The sequence below is a fragment of the Lepus europaeus genome, chromosome 18 (assembly GCF_033115175.1).
Source record: "Lepus europaeus isolate LE1 chromosome 18, mLepTim1.pri, whole genome shotgun sequence".
Classification (NCBI taxonomy): domain Eukaryota; kingdom Metazoa; phylum Chordata; class Mammalia; order Lagomorpha; family Leporidae; genus Lepus; species Lepus europaeus.
This window is the reverse complement of record NC_084844.1, coordinates 68,040,485-68,059,782: the sequence shown is the minus strand read 5'-3', so window position 1 is coordinate 68,059,782 and position 19,298 is coordinate 68,040,485. Positions and strand designations below refer to the sequence as shown.

The following is a 19,298-nucleotide window of genomic DNA, read 5'->3' as shown; positions in this document are numbered from 1 at the left end:
TCTGTGCAGAACATGGAACCTACTCTAGGACTGACCACATACTAGGCCATAGAGCAAGTCTCAGCAAATTCAAAAGAACTGGAATCATACTATGCAGCTTCTCAGACCACAGTGGAATGAAGTTGGAAATTAGCAACTCAGGAATCCCTAGAGCATATGCGAACACATGGAGACTGAACAAGATGCTCCTGAATGAACACTGGGTCATAGAAGAAATCAAAAGAGAAATCAAAAACTTTCTGGAAGTAAATGAGGATAACAGCACAATATACCAAAACTTTTGGGATACAGCAAAAGCAGTGTTAAGAGGAAATTTTATAGCAATAAGTGCCTACATCAAGAAATTGGGAAGGCACCAAGTGGTTGAACTATCATTGCATCTCAAGGGTCTAGAAAAATTGCAGCAAACCAGGCCCAAAACTAGTAGGAGAAGAGAAATAATCAAAACTAGAGAAGAAATCAACAAAATTGAATCCAAAAAAATTACAAAAGATCAGCCAAAGAACTGTTTTTTTGAAAAAATAAACAAAATTGACACATTAGCCCAACTAACTAAAAAAGAGAAAGACCCAAAGCAATAAAATCAGAGATGAAAAAGACACCACAGGAATAAAAAGAGTCATCAGAAATTACTACAAGGACTTGTATGCCAGCAAACAGGGAAATCTATCAGAAATGGATAGATTCCTGGACACATACAACCTACTGAAATTGAACCATAAAGACATAGAAAACCTAAACAGACCCATAACAGACAGAAATAGAATCAGTAATAAAGTCCCTCCCAACAATGAAAACCCCTGGATCGGATGGATTCACTGCTGAATTCTACCAGACATTTAAAGAAGAACTAACTCCAATTCTTCTCAAACTATTCAGAACAATTGAAAAAGAGGGAATCCTCCCAAATTCTTTCTAGAAAGCCAGCAACACCTTAATCCCTAAGCCGGAAAAAGATGCAGCATTGAAAGAGAATTACAGACCAATATTCCTGATGAACATAGATGCAAAAATCCTCAATAAAATTCTGGCCAATAGAATGCAACAACACATCAGAAAAATCATCCACCCAGACCAAGAGGGATTTGTCGTTGGAATGCAGGGATGGCTCAATGTTCGTGAATCAATGTGATACACCACATTAACAGACTGCAGAAGAAAAAACATATTATAATCTCAATAGATGCAGAGAAAGCATTTGATAAAATACAACACCCTTTCTTGATGAAAACTCTAAGCAAACTGGGTATGGAAGGAACATTCCTCAATACAATCAAAGCAATTTATGAAAAACTGACAGCCAGCATCCCATTTGAATGGGGAAAAGTTGGAAGCATTTCCACTGAGATCCGGTACCAGACAGGGATGCCCACTCTCACCACTGCTATTCAATATAGTTCTGGAAGTTTTATCCAGAGCCATTAGGCAAGAAAAAGAAATGAAAGGAATACAAATTGGGAGGGAAGAAGTCAAACTTCTCTTTGCAGATGATATGAATCTTTATTTAGGGGATCCAAAGAACCCTACAAACAGACTGTTGGAACACATAGAAGAGTTTGGCAAAGTAGCAGGATATAAAATCAATGCACAAAAATCAACAGCCTTTGTATACATAGGCAATGCCACGACTGAAAAGAACTTCTAAGATCAATCCCATTCACAATAGCTACAAAAACAATCAAATATCTTGGAATAAATGTAAAAAGGACGTAAAAGACCCTACAATGAGAATTACAAAATTTTAAAGAAAGAAATAGAAGAAGATACCAAAAAATGGAAAAATCTTCCATGCTCATGGATTGCAAGAATCAATATCATCAAAATGTCCATTCTCCCAAAAGCAATTTACAGATTCAATGCAATACCAATCAAAATACCAAAGACAGTCTTCTCAGATCTGAAAAAAATGATGCTGAAATTCATATGGAGACACAGGAGACCTCAAATAGCTAAAGCAATAGTATACAACAAAAACAAAGCTGGAGGCATCACAATACCAGATTTCAGGACATACTACAGGGCAGTTGTTATCAAAACAGCATGCTACTGGTACAGAAACAGATAGATAGACCAATGGAACAGAATAGAAACACCAGAAATAAATCCAAACGTGTACAGCCAACTTATATTTGATTGAGGAGTTAAAACCTACTCCTGGAGCAAGGACAGTCTATTTAACAAATGGTGCTGGGAAAACTGGATTTCCACATGCAGAAGCATGAAGCAAGACCCCTACCTTTCACTTTACACAAAAATCCACTCAACGTGGATTAAATATCTAAATCTATGACCTAACACCATCAAATTGTTAGAGAACATTGGAGAAACCCTACAAGATAGAGGCACAGGCAAAGAGTTCTTGGAAAAACCCCAGAGGCACAGGTAGTCAAAGCCAAAATTACCAATTAGGATTATATCAAACTGAGAAATTTCTATACTGCAATAGAAACAGTCAGGAAAGTGAAGAGACAATTGACAGAATGGGAAAAATGTTTGCAACAGATAAAGGATTAATAACCAGAATTTACAAAGAGATCAAGAAAATCCACAACAAAACAACCCACTGAAGGGATGGGCCAAGGACCTCAATAGACATTTTTCAAAAGAGCAAATTCAAATGGCCAACAGACCCATGAAAAAATGTTCCAGATCACTAGCCATCAGGGAAATTCAAATCAAAACCACAGTGAGGTTTCACCTCACCCCAGTTAGAATGGCTCATATACAGAATTCTAGCAACAATGGATGCCGGCAAGGATGTGGGTAAAAAGGGACACTAACCCACTGTTGGGGGAATGCAAACTGTAAAGCCACTATGGAAGTCAGTTTGGAGATTCCTCAGAAACCTGAATATAATTATATCATACAACCCAGCCATCCCACTCCTTGGAATTTACCCAAAGGAATTTAAATTGGCAAATAAAAGAGCTGTCTGCACCTTAATGTTTACTGCAGCTCAAGTCACAATAGCTAAGACATGGAATCAATTTAAATGCCCATCAACAGAAGACTGGATAAAGAAAATATGGGATATGTACTCTATAGAATACTATACAGCAGGAAAAAATATTGAAATCTGGTCATTTGCAACCAAATGAATGAATCTGGAAAGCATCATGCTGAGTGAATTAAGCCAGTCCCAAAGGGACAAATATCATATGTTCTCCCTGATCAGTGACAACTAACCAAGCACCAAAAAGGAAATCTGTTGAAGTGAAATGGACACTATGAGAAACAATGACTTGATCAGCCCTTGTCCTGACTGTCGAGGAAGAACTTACTACTTTATCCTGTTTAGTAGTTTTTTGTTCTACTTAATACTATTGGTTGAACTCTTTAATTAACACACAATTATTCTTACGTGTTTAAATTTAACTGAAAAGTGATCCCCATTAAATATAAGAGTGGGAATAAGAGAGGGAGGAGATGTATAGTTTGGCACATGCTCAATCAGACTTGCCCCAAATGGTAGTTAGAAACCCTAGACGCCCACCCCCCGCCCTGGTACCCAGGAACCCTGACACCTGGTCCCCTCCCTGGCACCCGGAAGCCCCGACACCTGGCCCCCCCAGGACCCTGGACTCACAATGCCCATCTCACTCTTGGGCCCCGAAACCTCCAACCCCTGGCCCCCTCCTTGACACCCAGAACCCCTGACACCCGGCCTCCTCCCTGACACCCAGGACCCCTATCCCCTCCTTGGCACCCTTACCACCAACGCCCAGACCCTCCCTATCAATTAGGACTCCAGATGCCCGGTCCCCTCCCTTTGACCTGGGACCCCTGACTCCCATCCCCTTCCCTGACTCCCGGGATCCTGACATCCAGACCCCTCCCTGGCACCAGGGACCCCCAAAACCTAGACCCCTCCCTGGCACCCCTGTACCCCAAACCTTGCTCCTTCACGACTTCCAGCCCCTTCCCTGGTACCCTGGACACCTGACACCTGGCCTTTCTCTGTTACTCAGGACCCCAGACGCCCAACCCACTCCCTGGTACCCGGGAACCCTGACACCTGGTCCACTCCCTGGCACCCAAGACCCCCGACGCCTGGCTCCCTCCCGGGCCCTGGGATCCCCGATGCCTGGCCTCCTCCTTGGTACCCTGGATCTTCGACTCCCAGCCCCTACCCTGGTAACCGGGACCCTCTTCGCCTGGCACCCACTGGGCCCCCAGATCACCAAAAGCAGGCCCCCTCCCTGGCACCCGGGACCCCCGACACCTGGACCCCTCCCAGGCAGCATGGACCCCTGATGCCCGGCCCCTTCCCCAACACCCAGCCCATCCTGGGCACCCTGGACTCTTGACGCCAGCACCTCTCTATCACTCAGGACCACAGATGCCTGGCCCACTCCCTGTCAATCGGGACCCCTGACACCAGGCCTCTTCCCTGGTACCAGAGACCCCTGATGCCTGGCCCCTGTCACTTGGGACCCCAGATGCCCAGCCCCCTCCCTGCTACCTGGGACCCCTGATGCCTGGTGCCCTCCCAGAGACAAGGGACCCCCGATGCCTGGCCCCCTCCCACGCTCCCCAGACCCCTGATGCCCTGGCCCCTCTCTAGTACCCTGGACACCTAAAGCCCAGCAACTTCCCTGGTACCTGGGACCCCCAATGCCCAGCTCCCTACTTGGCCCCTGGATCCCTTAAACCTGACCCCCTCCTTGACACCTAGATCCCCTGCCTCCCAGCTTCCTCCCTGTCACCCGGGACCCTTGACCCACCATTGGCACCTGTGACCCCTGACTCCTGGCCCCCTCCCTGTCACTCGGGAAACCAGATGCCCGGCCCCCTCTCCAGTACCTGGGACCCCTGACGCCAGGCCCCTTCCCTGGCAACCGGGATCCTGTTGTCTGGCCCCCCTCCCTGGCACTCTGGACCCCCGACGCCTGGGCCCCTCTCTGGTTCCCTGGACCCCCGTCGCCCAGCCAATTCCATGGTACCTGGGACCCCCAATGCCTGGCTTCTTCCTGGGCCCCAGGATCCCCAAAGCCTGGCCCCCTCCTTGACACCCGGGTCCCCTGACTTTCGGCCTCCTCCCTGGCACCTGGAAACCCGACGCCCGGCCTCTTCCCTGGCACCCGAGACCCTAGACGCCCGGCTCCTCCCTGGCACCCCAAACCCCTGACATCCAGACCCTTCCCTGGTACCTGGGACCCCCATCGCCTGGCTTCTTTCTGGGCCTCAGGATCCCCAAGGCCTGGCCCCCTCTTGACACCAGGACTGCTGATTTCTGGGAGTGGAGGGCTGCATGGATGCCTGGCGCAGCTGGAGATGCCCAGGGGTCATCCCTGCCCCGCCCACCTCGGCCCAGCCACGCATCGCCAGGCCATGGTGTCCTGGCAACGGCCAAACACAGGTGCAGTGCTGAACATGGGCACCAGGCCAGCGAGCAGACGTGGTCTGGGTCCCTGTGCGGGCGGAGGCGATGGACCGGGATGGCCTGGAGGAAGAAGAGGAGATCACAGCCGCCACACTGCAGGCCAGGCCGCGGCCGCTGCCCATCTCGGCTCTCTCGGCCTTCAGCTACGTCCCGCCTTGGTGCCTGGACCGCAAGGAGTACAGCTACTACTACCGCCAGGGCCAGAAGGGGATTATTTCCCTCTACGACTGCATTTTTAAGAGGAAGCTCGATTATAATCAGAAACTGCACCGAGATGACAGAGAGCACACAAAAGGCCTGGGACTTCACGTTAACAAGGAGGAACAAGAGAGGCCCATGGGCGTGCTGGCCTCCTCCGTCTATGGGAGACGCATCCACCAGCCCGTGGAGCCACTGAACTGGGACTTCTGCAGTACCAACCACGTGTAGGCTGCCTTCTACCGGAAGAACGACATCCCCAGCATCAAGGCACCTGGCTTTGGGCACATCGCTCCAGCCTGAGCCACCCTGCAGCCCACGGGGCAGTCAGGTACCTGCCAGCAAGGAAGGCTGCACGGGGAAGGATGGTGCCTGGGGCCATGGCAGCTCTTCTCAGGATGCTGAGGGGGGTGCCTCTGCCTCATTGCCACACCTTCCCTCAGGGTGCCTGGCTTAGGAACCTGGCTATACAGATTCCGTGCTCAGTTCCATCTGGTGTGGTGACTGTTACATGCATTACTTAGGATCAAATGACAGTAGAGGCTGATTTGCTGTGAGCACCTGAATAAAATGGAAACTCTGTTGCACTTGCCAAAAAAAAAAAAAAAGTCTGGAGGGGTTGGGCCTCTTCCCTAGCACCCGAGACCCTGGATGCCCAGTTCCTCCCTGGCACCTGGGACCCCCGGCCCCCTCCCTGGCACCTTGGACCCCCGCCAACCGGCCCTCCCTGTCACTCAGGATTCCTGACATCAGGCACCCTCCCTGGAACACTGGATCCCTGACACCCGGCCCCATCCTCAGTGCCCAGCCCTTTCCCTGGTACCCAGGACCCCCGATGTCTGGCCCCTCCCTGTCACTTGGGACCCCTGACACCAGGCCTCCACCCTGGTACCCAGGACACCTGACACTCAGCCCATCTCTGTCACTCGGGACCCCAGGCACACAGCACCCTCCCTGGTACATGGGAACCCTGACACTCAGCCCATCTCTGTCACTCGGGACCCCCGATGCCTGGCCTCCTCCCTTGCACCTCAGATTCCTGATGCCTGGCTTCTTCCTGGGCCCCGGGATCCCCAACGCCAGGCCCCCACCTTGACACCTGGGCCTCATGCTGCATGGCCTCCTCCCTGGCACCCAGAACCCACAATCCCCTCCCTGGCACCCGTACCACCAATGCCCAGCCCCTCCCTGTCATTTGGGATCCCAGACACCTGGTCCCCTCCCTTTGACCCGGGACCCCTGACGCCCATCCCCTTCTCTGGCTCCCGGGATCCTGTCATCCAGACCACTCCCTGGCACAAGGGACTCCCAACACCTAGCCCCTGCCCTGGCACCCCGGTCCCCCAAAGCCCTGCCCCTTCCCTACGCCCAGACCCTTCCCTGGTACCCAAGATCCCCGACATGCAGCACGTCACTATCACTCGGAACCCCTGATGCCAGGCCTCCACTCTGGTACCCGGCAACCCTGGCACCTGGGACCCCGACTCCTGGCCCCCTCCCTGCACCTCGGACCCCTGATGCAGGGATCCCTCCTTGACACCCGGGACTGCTGAAGCATGGGGCGACCCCAGCGGGTGGCAGGTGCACCACCAAAGAGGAGCCTGGGAGGAGGGGAGAGGGCCGCTTCCCACCTCTCCTGATTCACTTGGAGCACAAACTGGTTAGGGAGCCACGCCTTGGAGGATGCTGATTGGCTGTCTTTTGTGATGCTGTGTGCGCCCCTGTCCAATCAGGCATGGTGATGTCATCACGTGGGATCTTGACCTCACAGTGGTCCTAGAGTTCCTCTGCGGAGTGAGGTCCCAGGAGAAGGCTAGCTGCCTAGAAGCTCCAGAGCCCAGTGGGGGTCTGCGCTCTCCACCTTCTCCTGCTGGGGGTCGCTGGGCACCTAAGAGCTGAGGACCTTGACTTGGTGAGTCTCCACAGGGGGAAAGCAGAACCCATGGAAACTGCCCTGAACCCCTGACCCCTTCCCTGACACCCGGGACCCCGGACACCCGACGCCTTCCCCAACGCCCAGCCACTTCTCTGGCACCCAGGACCCCCCGATGACAGCCCTTCGCTGGAATCCAGGACCCCCTTCACCAGGCCACTACCTGGTACCTGGGACTCCCATCACCCGGCTCCCTCTTGGGCCCCGGGATCCCTGACGCCTGGTCCTCTCTCTGGCACCCAGAATCCCCAACGCCCAACTCCCTCCTGGGCCCGGGATCCCCTAAGCCTAGCCCCCTCCTTTAAACCTGTGACCCCAGATGTCCGGCCTCCTCCCTGGCACACAGGAACCCTGCGGCCTGGCCCCTTCGATGGCACCCAGGACCCCCAATACCCGGCCCCATTCCTGGCATCTGGGACCCCCAACACCTGGCCCCCTCCTGGCACCCATGACCCCCGACCCCCGGGCCCCGCTTTTGCACCCCGGATCCCCGATACCCAGCAACTTCCCTGGTACCTGGGACCCCCAATCGCCCAGCTCCCTCCTTGGCACCTGGATCCCTAAAGTCTGGCCCCCTCCTTGATACCTGGCAACCCTGCCACCTGGCCTCCTCCCTGGCACCCAGGACCCTGATGCCCGGCCTCTTTTTTGGAACCCAAGACCCTTTATCCCAGCCCCTCCCTGGCACCCGGGACCCGACCCCTAACTGTCACCTGTGACCCCTGACGCCTGGCCCCTCCCAGGCACTCAGGAAACCAGACACCCAGCCCCCTCCTGGAACCCGGGACCCCTGACACAAGGCCACTACCCTGGCAACTGGGATCCCCACGTCCGGCCCTCTCCCTGGCACCTGGGACCTCTGACGCCTGGCCCCCTTCCTGGCACCCCGGACCCCCAATGCCCAGACCCTTCCCTGGTACATGGGACCCCCATCGCCTGGCTCCCTCCAGGGCCCCAGGATCCCAGACTCCTGGCCCCCTCCTTGACATCTGGGACCCCTGCTACTTGGCCTCCTCTCTGGCACCCTGGACCCCTGATGCCCAGCCCCATCCCTGGTACCTGGGACCCTCATCGCCTGACTTCTTCCTGCGCTCAGGGGTCCCCAAAGCCTGGCCCCCTCCTTGATACCCAGGACCCCTGACTCCTGGTCTCCTCCCTGGCACCCGGAAACCTGACACCCGGACTCTTCCCTGGCACCAGAGACCCTGGAAGCCCAGCTCCTCCCTAGAGGAGCTCTGACCCACTCACTGGCAACCGTGGCAGTGGACATCCGGCCCTCCCTGTCACTCAGGACTCCTGACATAGGGCACACTCCCTGAAACCCCGGATCCCTGACACCCAGCCCCATCCTCGATGCCCAGCCCCTTCCCTGGTACCCAGGACCCCTGACTTCTGGCCCCTTCCTGTCACTCAGGACCCCTGATGCCAGGCCTCTACCCTGGTACCCAGGACACCTCACACCCAGCCCCTTTCTGTCACTCAGGACCCCAGATGCATGGCCCCCTCCCTGGTACCCGGGAACCCTGACACCCGGTCCCCTCCCTGGCACCCCAGACTCCTGAAGCCCGGCTCCCTCCTGGGCCCCGGAATCACCGACGTCTGCCCCCCTCCTTGATTCCCAGGACCCCTGCTGCCCGGCCTCCTCCCTGGCACCCAGAACACCTGACCCCATCCCTAGCACCCTTACCACCAACGCCCAGCCTCTCCTGTCAATTGGGACCCCAGATGCCCTGTCCCCTCCCTTTGACCTGGGACCCCTGACGCTGGTACCCTTCCCTAGCTCCCGGGATCCTGACATCCGGACCCCTCCCTGGCACCAGGGACCCCTAACACCTAGCCCCCGCCCTGGCATGCCAGTCCCCCAAAGCCCTGCCCCTTCCCTATACCCAGCCCTTCCCTGGTACCCAAGACCCCCGACGTCTGGCACCTCCCTGTCACTCGGAACCCCTGACACCAGGCCTCCACCCTGGTACCTGGGACACTTGACACCCGGCCTTTCTCTGTCACTCAGGACCCCAGACGCCTGCCCCTCCCTGGTACACAGGACCCCGATGTCCAGCCTCTTCCCTGGCACCCAGGACCCTCGATCTTGGCCCCTCCCTGGCACCTGTGACAACTGACGCCCGGCCCCTCACTGTCACTAAGGACCCCAGACACCTGGCCCCCATCCATGGTACCTAGGACCCCTGATGCCTGGCCCCTTCCCTGACACCCAGGATCCCGACGTCGGACCCCTTCCTTGACACCTGGGACCCCTGACGCCTGGACCCCTCCTTGGCACCCCAGATCCCCAACGCCCAAACCCTTGCATGGTACCTAGGACCCCCATTGCCTGACTCCCTCGTGGGCCTTGGGATGCTAGACTCCTGGCCCTCTCCTTGACACCAGGAACCTCTGACGCTGGGCCTCTTCCCTGGCACCCGTGGCCCTGGACACCCAGCTCCTCCCTGGCACCCCTGACCCCCACCACCCTGCCCTTCCTGTCAACGGGACTCCCAACATCCGGCTCCCGCCATGGCACTCCTGATCCCCGACACCTGGCCCCTTCCCAGATGCCCAGCCCCTTCCCTGGTACCCAAGACCCTCAACATCCAGCCCCTCCCTGTCACTCGGGACCCCTGACGCCCAGCCTCCTCCATGGTACCCAGAATCCCTGACTCTAGCTCCCTTCCTGGCACCCTGGACCCCAGACACCCAGCACCTACCCTGTACCCGGAACCCCAATCGCCCAGCTCCGTCCTGGGCCTCGGATTCCCTGATGACTGGCCCCCTCCCTGGCACCCTGGACCCCCAACCTGAGGCTACTTCCTTGGCCCCTGGATCCCGATGCCAGGCCCCCTCCTTGACACATGTGACCCTGGATGTCTGCCCTCCTCCCTTGCACTCAGGACCCCACAACCTGGGCCCCTCCCTGGCACCCAGGAACCCTCTGCCCAGCCACTTCCCTGCCACCCAGGACCCCCAACACCTGGCACCCTCCCTCGCATCCTGGACCCCAGAGGCCTGGCCCCTTCCCCGACACCCAGCTCCCTCCAGGGCACCCGGGTCCCCTGACACCCGGCCTACTCCCTGGCACCCGGAACTCCAGATGCCTGGCCACCTCCCTGACACCCCAGACCCAAGATGACCAGGCCCCTCCCTGGCACCCTGGACCCCCGACACTAAGCCCCTACCCTGGTACCTGGGACCCCCATCATCCGATTCCCTCCTGGGCCTCAGGATCCTGGACTCCTGGCTCCTCTTTGACACCAGGAACCCCTGATGCCTGGCCTCCTCCTTGGCACCCAGGACCCCCGATCCCTTCCCTGGCACCAGTGACCTGCGACACCTGGCCTTCCCTGTCACTTGGGACTCCCAACTTCTGGCCCTTTCAATGGCACTCTGGATCCCCAACACCTGGCCTCTTCCCTGATGTGCAGCCCCTTCCCTGGTACCCAGGAACCCCTATCCAGCCCCTACCTGTCACTCGGGACCCCTGATGCCCGGCCTCCTCCCTGGTACCTGGGACCCCTGATGCCCAGACCCTCTCTGTCACTTGGGACCCCAGCCGCCCAGCCCCATCCCTGGTACACGGGACCCCTGATGCCTAGCCCCCTCCCTGGCACCCCGGACCCCTGATGCCCAGCTCCATCCTCGGCCCCGGGAAGCCTGACGCCTGGCCCCCTCCTTGTCACCCTAGACTTCTGACGCCTGGCCTCCTCCCTGGCACACTGGGCCCCCGATGCCCAGCCCCTACCCTGGTACCTAGGACCCCCTTCTCCTGGCAACCTCTGGGCCCCAGGATCCCCGACGCCTGGCCCCCTTCTTGACACCTGTGACCCTGGATGTCCAGCCTCCTCCCTGGCACCTAGGTCCCCTGCCAACCGTCCCCTTCCCTAGTTTCCAGGACCCCCAACGTCCTACCCCCTCCCTGGCACCCTGGACCCTTGAGGCCTGGTCCCTTCCCTGACACCCAGCCCCATCCTGGGCACCCAGGACCCCTGACACCCGGCCCCCCTCCCTGTCCCTTGGGACCCCAGATGCCCAGCCCCCTCCCTGGCACCCAGACCCCAACTCCTGACCCTGGGGTGTTTTTGTTTTTTTCCAACATCCAAGTACAAATTTTATTTAACAAAACACAACATGATTCTTCCAAAATAAAAACTAGAACACCTGCGGAGCTTGCACGGCAGCCTTCTTACTAGAGGAGTAGTCAACGGAGGAGGAAAAAGAACAAAAAGAAAAACTAAGGTGTAAAGATCAATTTCTAAGCAATAAAATCTCAGTATATTGGAGATCTTTATTTAGAGAGAATCCATAACATCTAAAAACAAAAACTGATAAATGAATTGAACAAGATTTCAGGAAAAATCGATATTTTTAAAATCCACTAGATTACCAAGCACCCGCAAGAAACAAATAGAAGATATTAAAGGTCAGTAGGCAGAGTGGACAACATATATTGACAGGGGAAAAAAAAAGGCTTCAATTATGTGATGCCTTTAAGTATTCTTCAAATCACTATTAAAAGATGATACAAATGGCCCAACAGAAAAATGAGCAGAAATACGAAGACAAAGCGAAAGCCCCTAAGCCAAGAAGCAGAATTTTAACTCACCTGAAGCAGGTGACCGCCAGCTGCAGCCAGGATCTGCCTTCGAGAAGTATGCGGCGACCCCAGCGGGTGGCAGGTGCACCACCAGAGAGCAGCCCAGGAGAAGGGGAGGAGGCCTCTTCCCACCTCTCCTGATTCACTTGGAGCACAAACTGGTTAGGGAGCCACGCCCTGGAGGATGCTGATTGGCTGCGTCTTTTGTGATGCTGTGTGCGCCCCAGTCTAGTCTGGCATGGTGATGTCATCACGTGGGATCTTGACCTCACAGTGGTCCTAGAGTTCCTCTGTGGAGTGAGGTCCCAGGAGAAGGCTCCAGAGCCCAGTGGGGGTCTGCGCTCTCCACCTTCTCCTGCTGGGGGTTGCCAGGCACCGAAGAGCTGAGAACCCTGACTTGGTGAGTCTCCACAGGGGGAAAGCAGAACCCAAGGAAGCTACCTGGGACCCCTGACCCCTTCCCTGACACCTGGGACCCTGGACGCCCGATGCCTTCCCTGATGCCCAGCCACTCTTCTGGCACCCGGGACCCCCAGTGACAGCCCTTCCCTGGAATTCGGGACCTCCTCCGCCTGGCCACAATCTGGTACCTGGGACCCCCATCACCCGGCTCCCTCCTGGGCCCCACGATCCCCAACACCTGGCCCACTCTCTGGTACCCAGGACCCCCTATGCCCAGCTCCCTCCTGGGCCCCGGGATCCCCTAAGCCTAGCCCCCTCCTTGAAACCCGTGACCTGGATGTCTGGCCTCCTCCCTGGCACACAGGAACCCTGCGGCCTGGCCCCTTCTATGGCACCCAGGACATCTGACATCCGGCCCCATCCCTTGCACCTGGACCCAAACACCCGACCCCTCCCTTGCACCCGGGACCCCGACCACCTCCCTGGCAACCATGACACCCAATGGCCGGCCCTTCCCTGTCACTCAGGATCCCAGACACCCGGCCCCTTCCCTGGTACCAGGGACCCCTGACGCCCAGCCCCTCTCTGTCACTCGGGACCCCAGATGCCCGGCCCCATCCCTGTTACCCGGGACCCCTGACACCCGGCTCCACCCCTGGCACCCAGGACCCCCAAAGCCTGGCCCCCTCCCTGACACCCTGGACCCCCGACTCCGGGCTCCTGATCCTGGATGCCTGGCGCCTCCTTGACTTCCAGGACCAATGACACCGGGCCTCTTCCCTAGCACCTGGGAACCCGGTCGCCCAGCTCCTCCCTGGCACCCAGGACTCTCGAACCCCTCCCTGGCACCTGGGAACCTCGATGCCGGGCCCCCATCCTGGCACCCTGGACCCCTGATGCCCAGCTCTCTCCTGGGCGCTGGGATCCAGGACACCTGGCCCCCTCCTTGACACCCTGGACGCCTGAAGCCAGGCCTCCTCCCTGGCACCCCGGACCCCCAATGGCCAGCCCCTACCCTGGTACCCAGAACCCCCAATTCCTGGCTCCCTCATGGGCCCTGGGATCCCCAAAGCCTGGCCCCCACTTGACACCCAGGATCCTCGACGCCTGGCCCCCTCCCTGGCACCTGTGACCCCCAACACCCAGCCCTCCCTGTCACTCGGGACTCCTGACATACAGCACCCTCCCTGGAACCGCAGATTCCCGACACCCTGCCCCTTCCCCAACGCCCAGCCCCTTCCCTGGTACCTAGGACCCCAGATGTCTGGCCCCTCCCTGTCTCTCACGACCCCTGGTGCCAGGCCTCCACCCTGCTACCCAGGACCCCTGACGCCTGGTGCCCTCCCAACCACCAGGGACCCCCAACGCCTGACCCCCACCCTGGCACCCCGGACCCCCGACGTGAGGCTCCTTCCTGGGCCCCTGGATCACGATGCTGGGCCTCCTCCTTGACACACATGACCCCGGATGTCCAGCCTCCTCCCTTGTACCCAGGACCCCCACCACCTGGGCCCCTCCCTAGCACCCAGGACCCCTGCCACCCATCCCCTTCCCTGCCACCCAGGATCCCCGCCACCTGGCACGTTCCCTCACACCCCAGACCCCAGAGGCCTGGCTCCTTCCCTGATGCCCAGCCCCCTCCCAGGCACCCTGGACCCATGACGCTGAGCCCCTACCCTGGTACCTGGGATCCCCATCGCCCGGCTCCCTTCTGGGACCCAGGATCCCGGGCTCTTGTCCCCTCCTTGACAACAGGAACCCCTGATGCCGAGCCTCCTCCCTGGCACCAGGGAACCTGATGCCCAGCCTCCTCCCTGGGACCAGGGACCATGGACGCCCAGCTCCTCCCTGGCACTGGTGACCCCTGATGCCCGGCTATCCCTGTCACTTGGGACTGCCAACTTCCTGCCCCCTCAATGGCACCCCAGATCCCCAACACCCGGCCTCTTCCCTGAAGCCCAGCCCCTTCCCTGGTACCAGGACCTCCCACGTCTGGCCCTTCCCTGTCACTCGGGACCCCTGACGCCCAGCTTCCTCCCTGGTACACGGGACCCCTGACACCCGGCCACTCTCTGTCACTGGGGATCCCAGCCGTCTGGCCCCCTCCCTGGTACACAGGACCACTGATGCCCGGCCCCCTCCCTGGCACCCCGGATCCCCAACACCTGGCCCCTTCCCCGATGCCCAGCTGCTTCCTTGGTACCCACGACCCCCAAAGTCCGACCCCTCACAGTCACTCGGGACCCCAGCCACCCAGCCCCCTCCCTGGTACACAGGACCCCTGACGCCCAGCCCCCTCCCTGGCACCCAAGACCCCTGATGCCTGGCCCCACTCTGTCACTCGGGACCCCAGACGCCTGGCCCCTTCCCTGCTACCTGGGACCCAAGACGCCCGGTGCCCTCCCTACCACCAGGGACCCCCAACATCCTGCCCCCTCCCTGGTACCCAGGACTCCTGACACCTGGCCCCTCCCTGGCACCCCGAACATGTGATGCCTGGCCCCTTCCATGACACACAGCCCCCTCCTGGGCACCCAGGACCGCTGATGCCCGACCCTGGGACTTTTTTTTTTTTTCATCATCCAAGTACAACTTTCATTTAACAAAAAAAGACAACATGATTCTTCCAAAATAAAAACTGGAACACATGCGGAGCTTGCTCGGCAGCCTGTGCTGTCAGCTCCGTCCCATGCTCGGGGCTGTCCCAGCACCAGGAAGACCCACGCCGGGAACCCGATTCACTTTCTAGTGGACTTCTCTGGCAGATGTAGACCTGATGGAGTTTTCTTATCTGGGACGTGGGGGTGCTGGACCCCACTGGGCACAGCCTTCAGTCCCCTAAGGCTCTAGTTGTGACTTGAACACTGTGGGTCTCATCAGGCCCTGAGAGGCGGTGGCTTTGACAATGGGCCTGTCCCCGAACTCCATGGCACCCTGGCAGTGCTGGCTGCAGGGTGCACGCTCCAGCTCCAGCCCTGTGATGGTGTTGGGGGTCGAGGTGCTGAGGAGGTGCTTTGGCATGAACAAGGTCACCTGGGCCCGCGCGCTGTCCAGTAGCGGCCGAGGTTGAAGCCGTTGATTCACACCTGACACTTGGTCCACCCAGGAAACTTGATAAAGGTGTCCTGGGGCAGGGATGGGACCCCGCTGGGGATGGAGAAGTTCCCAGTGTAAAAGGCTGGCACTGTGTAGTTCTGGGAGCTGCAGGCACTGGCATCCTTCTGGAGGCCACCCCAGTCCCCCAGGAGGCTGCTCACTGCCCTCTCGGTGTCCAGGGGGAAGATGGTCCAGTTTGTGAGGATTCAGGAACCCAGGGTCAAGTTGGAAATCAAGCCCTTAAAGTCGTTGATGGCTTTGCCGTAGTGCACGTGCCTGATGTTCCCACCAGGAGGTCCAGCCTGGCTCCAGCCTTCCCTTGTATGCTCACCGTGAGCACGTGGTTTCGCTCCAGCACTCCCTGCAGAATCCCATCCACAGCGATGCAGGCCCAGTCCTGGACTCCATTGAGGGGTGGAGAGAGGGGTGTAGGGTTGCTGCAGTCCCCAGGCAGTGTTGTCCGGTACAGCACAAAGCCAAAGTACTGTTTCACCTGGGTAAATGTCAGGGGATAAACACTGTTGATGGGCCCAGAGGGACATAGGACATCCAGAGCTGCATCCACTGCCCTTCACTTTTTCAGTGGGACTGTTCCATATGCATATTTTGGTGTGGATGGAGGAATGGGACCTTCTGGTAATGCTACAAACTTCCCGATAACCTTACACAGGGCAAAATACTTCTTGGTGAGGTCCCCTGCCTCACTCAGGGGGGCATCATAGTCATAGCTGGTGGGCTGTGGTGTGTAGGGCTTGTTGGCCCCATTCCAATAGGCAAAATGGGTCCCACATATAAACATGTACATGTTCACATTTGCTCCCTGGGCAAGGATGTCATAGAGGGCGGAAGCCATTGCTTCACTCTAGACTGTCCAGTGCTGTTCGCCCCAGTGTTCTAACCAGCCAGTATAGAATTCAGAATTGACCAGGGGTCCTCTGGGCTCACTATTCCTCTGGATTTGGAAAGCATCTGTGATGTTACCTACTCCAAAGTCCACTGTGGCAAAGAGGCCCTGCAGCGCCTCGCACTGCAGGAACTTCTTCTGTGCACCATCAGTGGTGAACAGAAGCACACTGTCACCCAGGTAGTAGTGGAAGCACTTCTGCAGGAAACGCAGGTAGTCACAGTCACGGGAGAAGTAGCTGCTGTATTCATTTTCAACCTGCACAGGTATACTCGGCCCTCCATTCTGATAGAGGAGAGGCTTCCTCTTGGGCAGAAGGATGCCCAGCCACTTGTCCACAGCCGCGAGGTGATCTGGGTCAGAAGAGTGGAGAATGATGGACTCTTGCTCCAACAACCAAGCAGGGAGACCCCCGTCAGGATGGCGTTCAGCCCCGCCATCTTCATCTTCAGCAGCCGATCCTTCCAGTAGAAGCTGGGCACGCGGAAGTAGTGGATGCTCCCCAAGATGTAGTGGAAGGGCTGGCCATCCTTGGGGAAGCGGTCCCAGCAGCAGTGGATCTCCAACGTCCTCTGGGAAGTGCTCCCAGGCTCCTCCATGGCTCCAGGACAAAAAAGCTTTGTCTAAAAAACAAAAAGCAAACAAACAAACATAAAAAACACTGGGGCCAGGGAATCACAGCTGAGGTGGAGAGGAAGCAGTGAATACTCCAATTTAAGTGAAATCGCTCTCAGCAGCCGAGCTCCCAATACTTGACCACTTCCAACTTTGGTTCTGGATAAGCGTTCGACTTTCCTCTGCCCTAGGCACGTTCCTGGGAAACCTTTGATCAAAGGGTGTCAGCGTTTGATCCCATGGGTGGTGGCTGGGCCCCTGTGCCCACGGGGCGCTGACTGTCGTCGTGAGAAGTGTCGCCATCCACAGTGTCTCGGCCCTGCATTTTTCCACATTCCTGCTTCTCGGCTCACCGGCCTCAGGGCCCTGCCAGGCACCTGTGAGTGTGCGTCCAGGCCCCCACCACAGCCCACAGCCTTGCTTTTATTTATTGCTCATGGGGGTGGAGGGGTGGAGGCTGCCTCTTGTCCTGTGAGTGAGGAATCCTCCCAGGCCTGCAGTTCAGTCTTGTCCCTGGCTGGCCGCAGGAGCCCAGTGCAGGTGGCTTGTGCTGGGCGGGGCCACTGGAGTTCTGGAGGGAGGGAGGGAGGCCCCTCCTGGGGACCCTGGGGCACTGGTGTTGGTGGTGAGGACCGGCTGGGATGGACTCACCTCGGGCCTCTGCCCGCCAACAAGGCTGCCCAGGCTGTAGCACGAAGCGGGCATGGCCTCCTTCAAGCACAAGCTCGCCGCCATGGGCCGAACGCGCTCCTCTCGCTCCCCAGCTTCAGCTGCCTGGCGAGACTTTTAATTCTGTTCTAGTAAATAAATAATCTTGAATGTATTAAACTTGCTGAAACACACACGCGCACACACACACACATATACACAAAGGCGCCAGGTCTTGAGTTGCCGCGGAGCCGAGAGCGACTGGGACACCGTGACGTGCTGTGCAAGAAGAGCCCCATGGCCGCACAGGCCAAGTCCAAGCACTGTCTTCCTCCACCAGCACGGGTGAGGTGGGCTCGGCCTCACAGAAGGGGACTGTTGTCCCAGCTCAAGCTCTGATGCTGCACCGAGACCCAGTTCCCAGGTGGGCGGACACCCAGCTCCAGCGGCGAGCATCCCGGGGCCTGAACTCCACGTGGCTCCTGCTCTGGGGGCACAGCAGAGACAGAGGGGAAGGCGGCCAGTTAAAGGACAGTGGAGGCTGAGGCCGGGGCGGCAAGTGACCGCTGGCTGGTCAGCAGGCGGGGGCTCCCTTCCTGGGTGCACACAGACCTCCGGCTGGCCAGCCTCCCGCTGCACTCTCATTTACCCTTTAGCCGCCTAGGAACCCCAGACAAGAGCAGCTGTGACCTCTATGGCACCCACCTTCCCTGTCCAGCAGAGCCGGAACCGTGGCTGCTTGGTGCTCGCGGCTGCCTGGGCAGGGGACCCACACCCCCTCTCCCCTCCTCGTCGCCCTGCTCGGGGGCCCGCCGGCTACTCAAGGCCACCCGGCCCTTTGCTCATCTCCCAAGCCTGTCCTTCATCCTGTACCTGGCCACACCCCCCCCCTGCAACACCCCAAGGGCACTCTGTGCCCCACATCCTTGCCCCTGGCCAGGGCCTTGGCTCTGGGTCACAAGGCACCTGGAGCCTTGCCTGGAGCAGGGGTTCAGTGGCATGGGACAGGAGGACCCTCCTCTCAGCCGCCTGCCCACCCCCAGCCAGCTCACTCTGTCCAGCTTCTGCCAGCTCCTGCCCCATCCCAGCGGCCACCGGGGCAGCTCTTATCTGACCCGTGGCCACGATTTCCTTGCTCCCCATTTTGAAATTCTTATCGTTTCTGCACACATCAGCTCACACATCAGCTGCCCTGGATTCTCCCTGGTCACTCAGAGTGGGCTGTCTTTCAATGCATTTCCAAGTGGGGCTGGGGGGCAGCCTCTTGGCCTGGGTGGGGACCAGGTGCTTTCTCCTCCTGCGTGTGCACCTGGGGCCTCTGCAGCCACGTGGGCAGGACACCAGGGTTGCCCCCCACCGCCAAGCTAGGGCTCAGCCTGCCCCTCCAGGAAATAAACAGAAACATTTTATTCTTGAAAAACAATTATTTTCCGTTCAAATATTCTTGTAGAAATGTAATTAAATTGAAGATGCTACAGCTGAAGTCCAGAGCACACCCCCCTCAAGGCCACCCAGCACAGGTGCGCAGAGA

The 19,298-nt window shown here is 58.0% G+C and overlaps 2 pseudogenes; one reads left to right on the top strand and one right to left on the bottom strand.

The window, feature by feature from the left end:
* The first annotated feature begins 5,428 nt into the window (after window positions 1-5,428).
* LOC133746953 (cilia- and flagella-associated protein 90-like) lies at window positions 5,429-5,884 on the top strand (annotated as a pseudogene).
* Window positions 5,885-15,342: 9,458 nt separating this feature from the next.
* Window positions 15,343-17,854, bottom strand: LOC133746952 (beta-galactosidase-like; annotated as a pseudogene).
* Window positions 17,855-19,298: the final 1,444 nt, after the last annotated feature.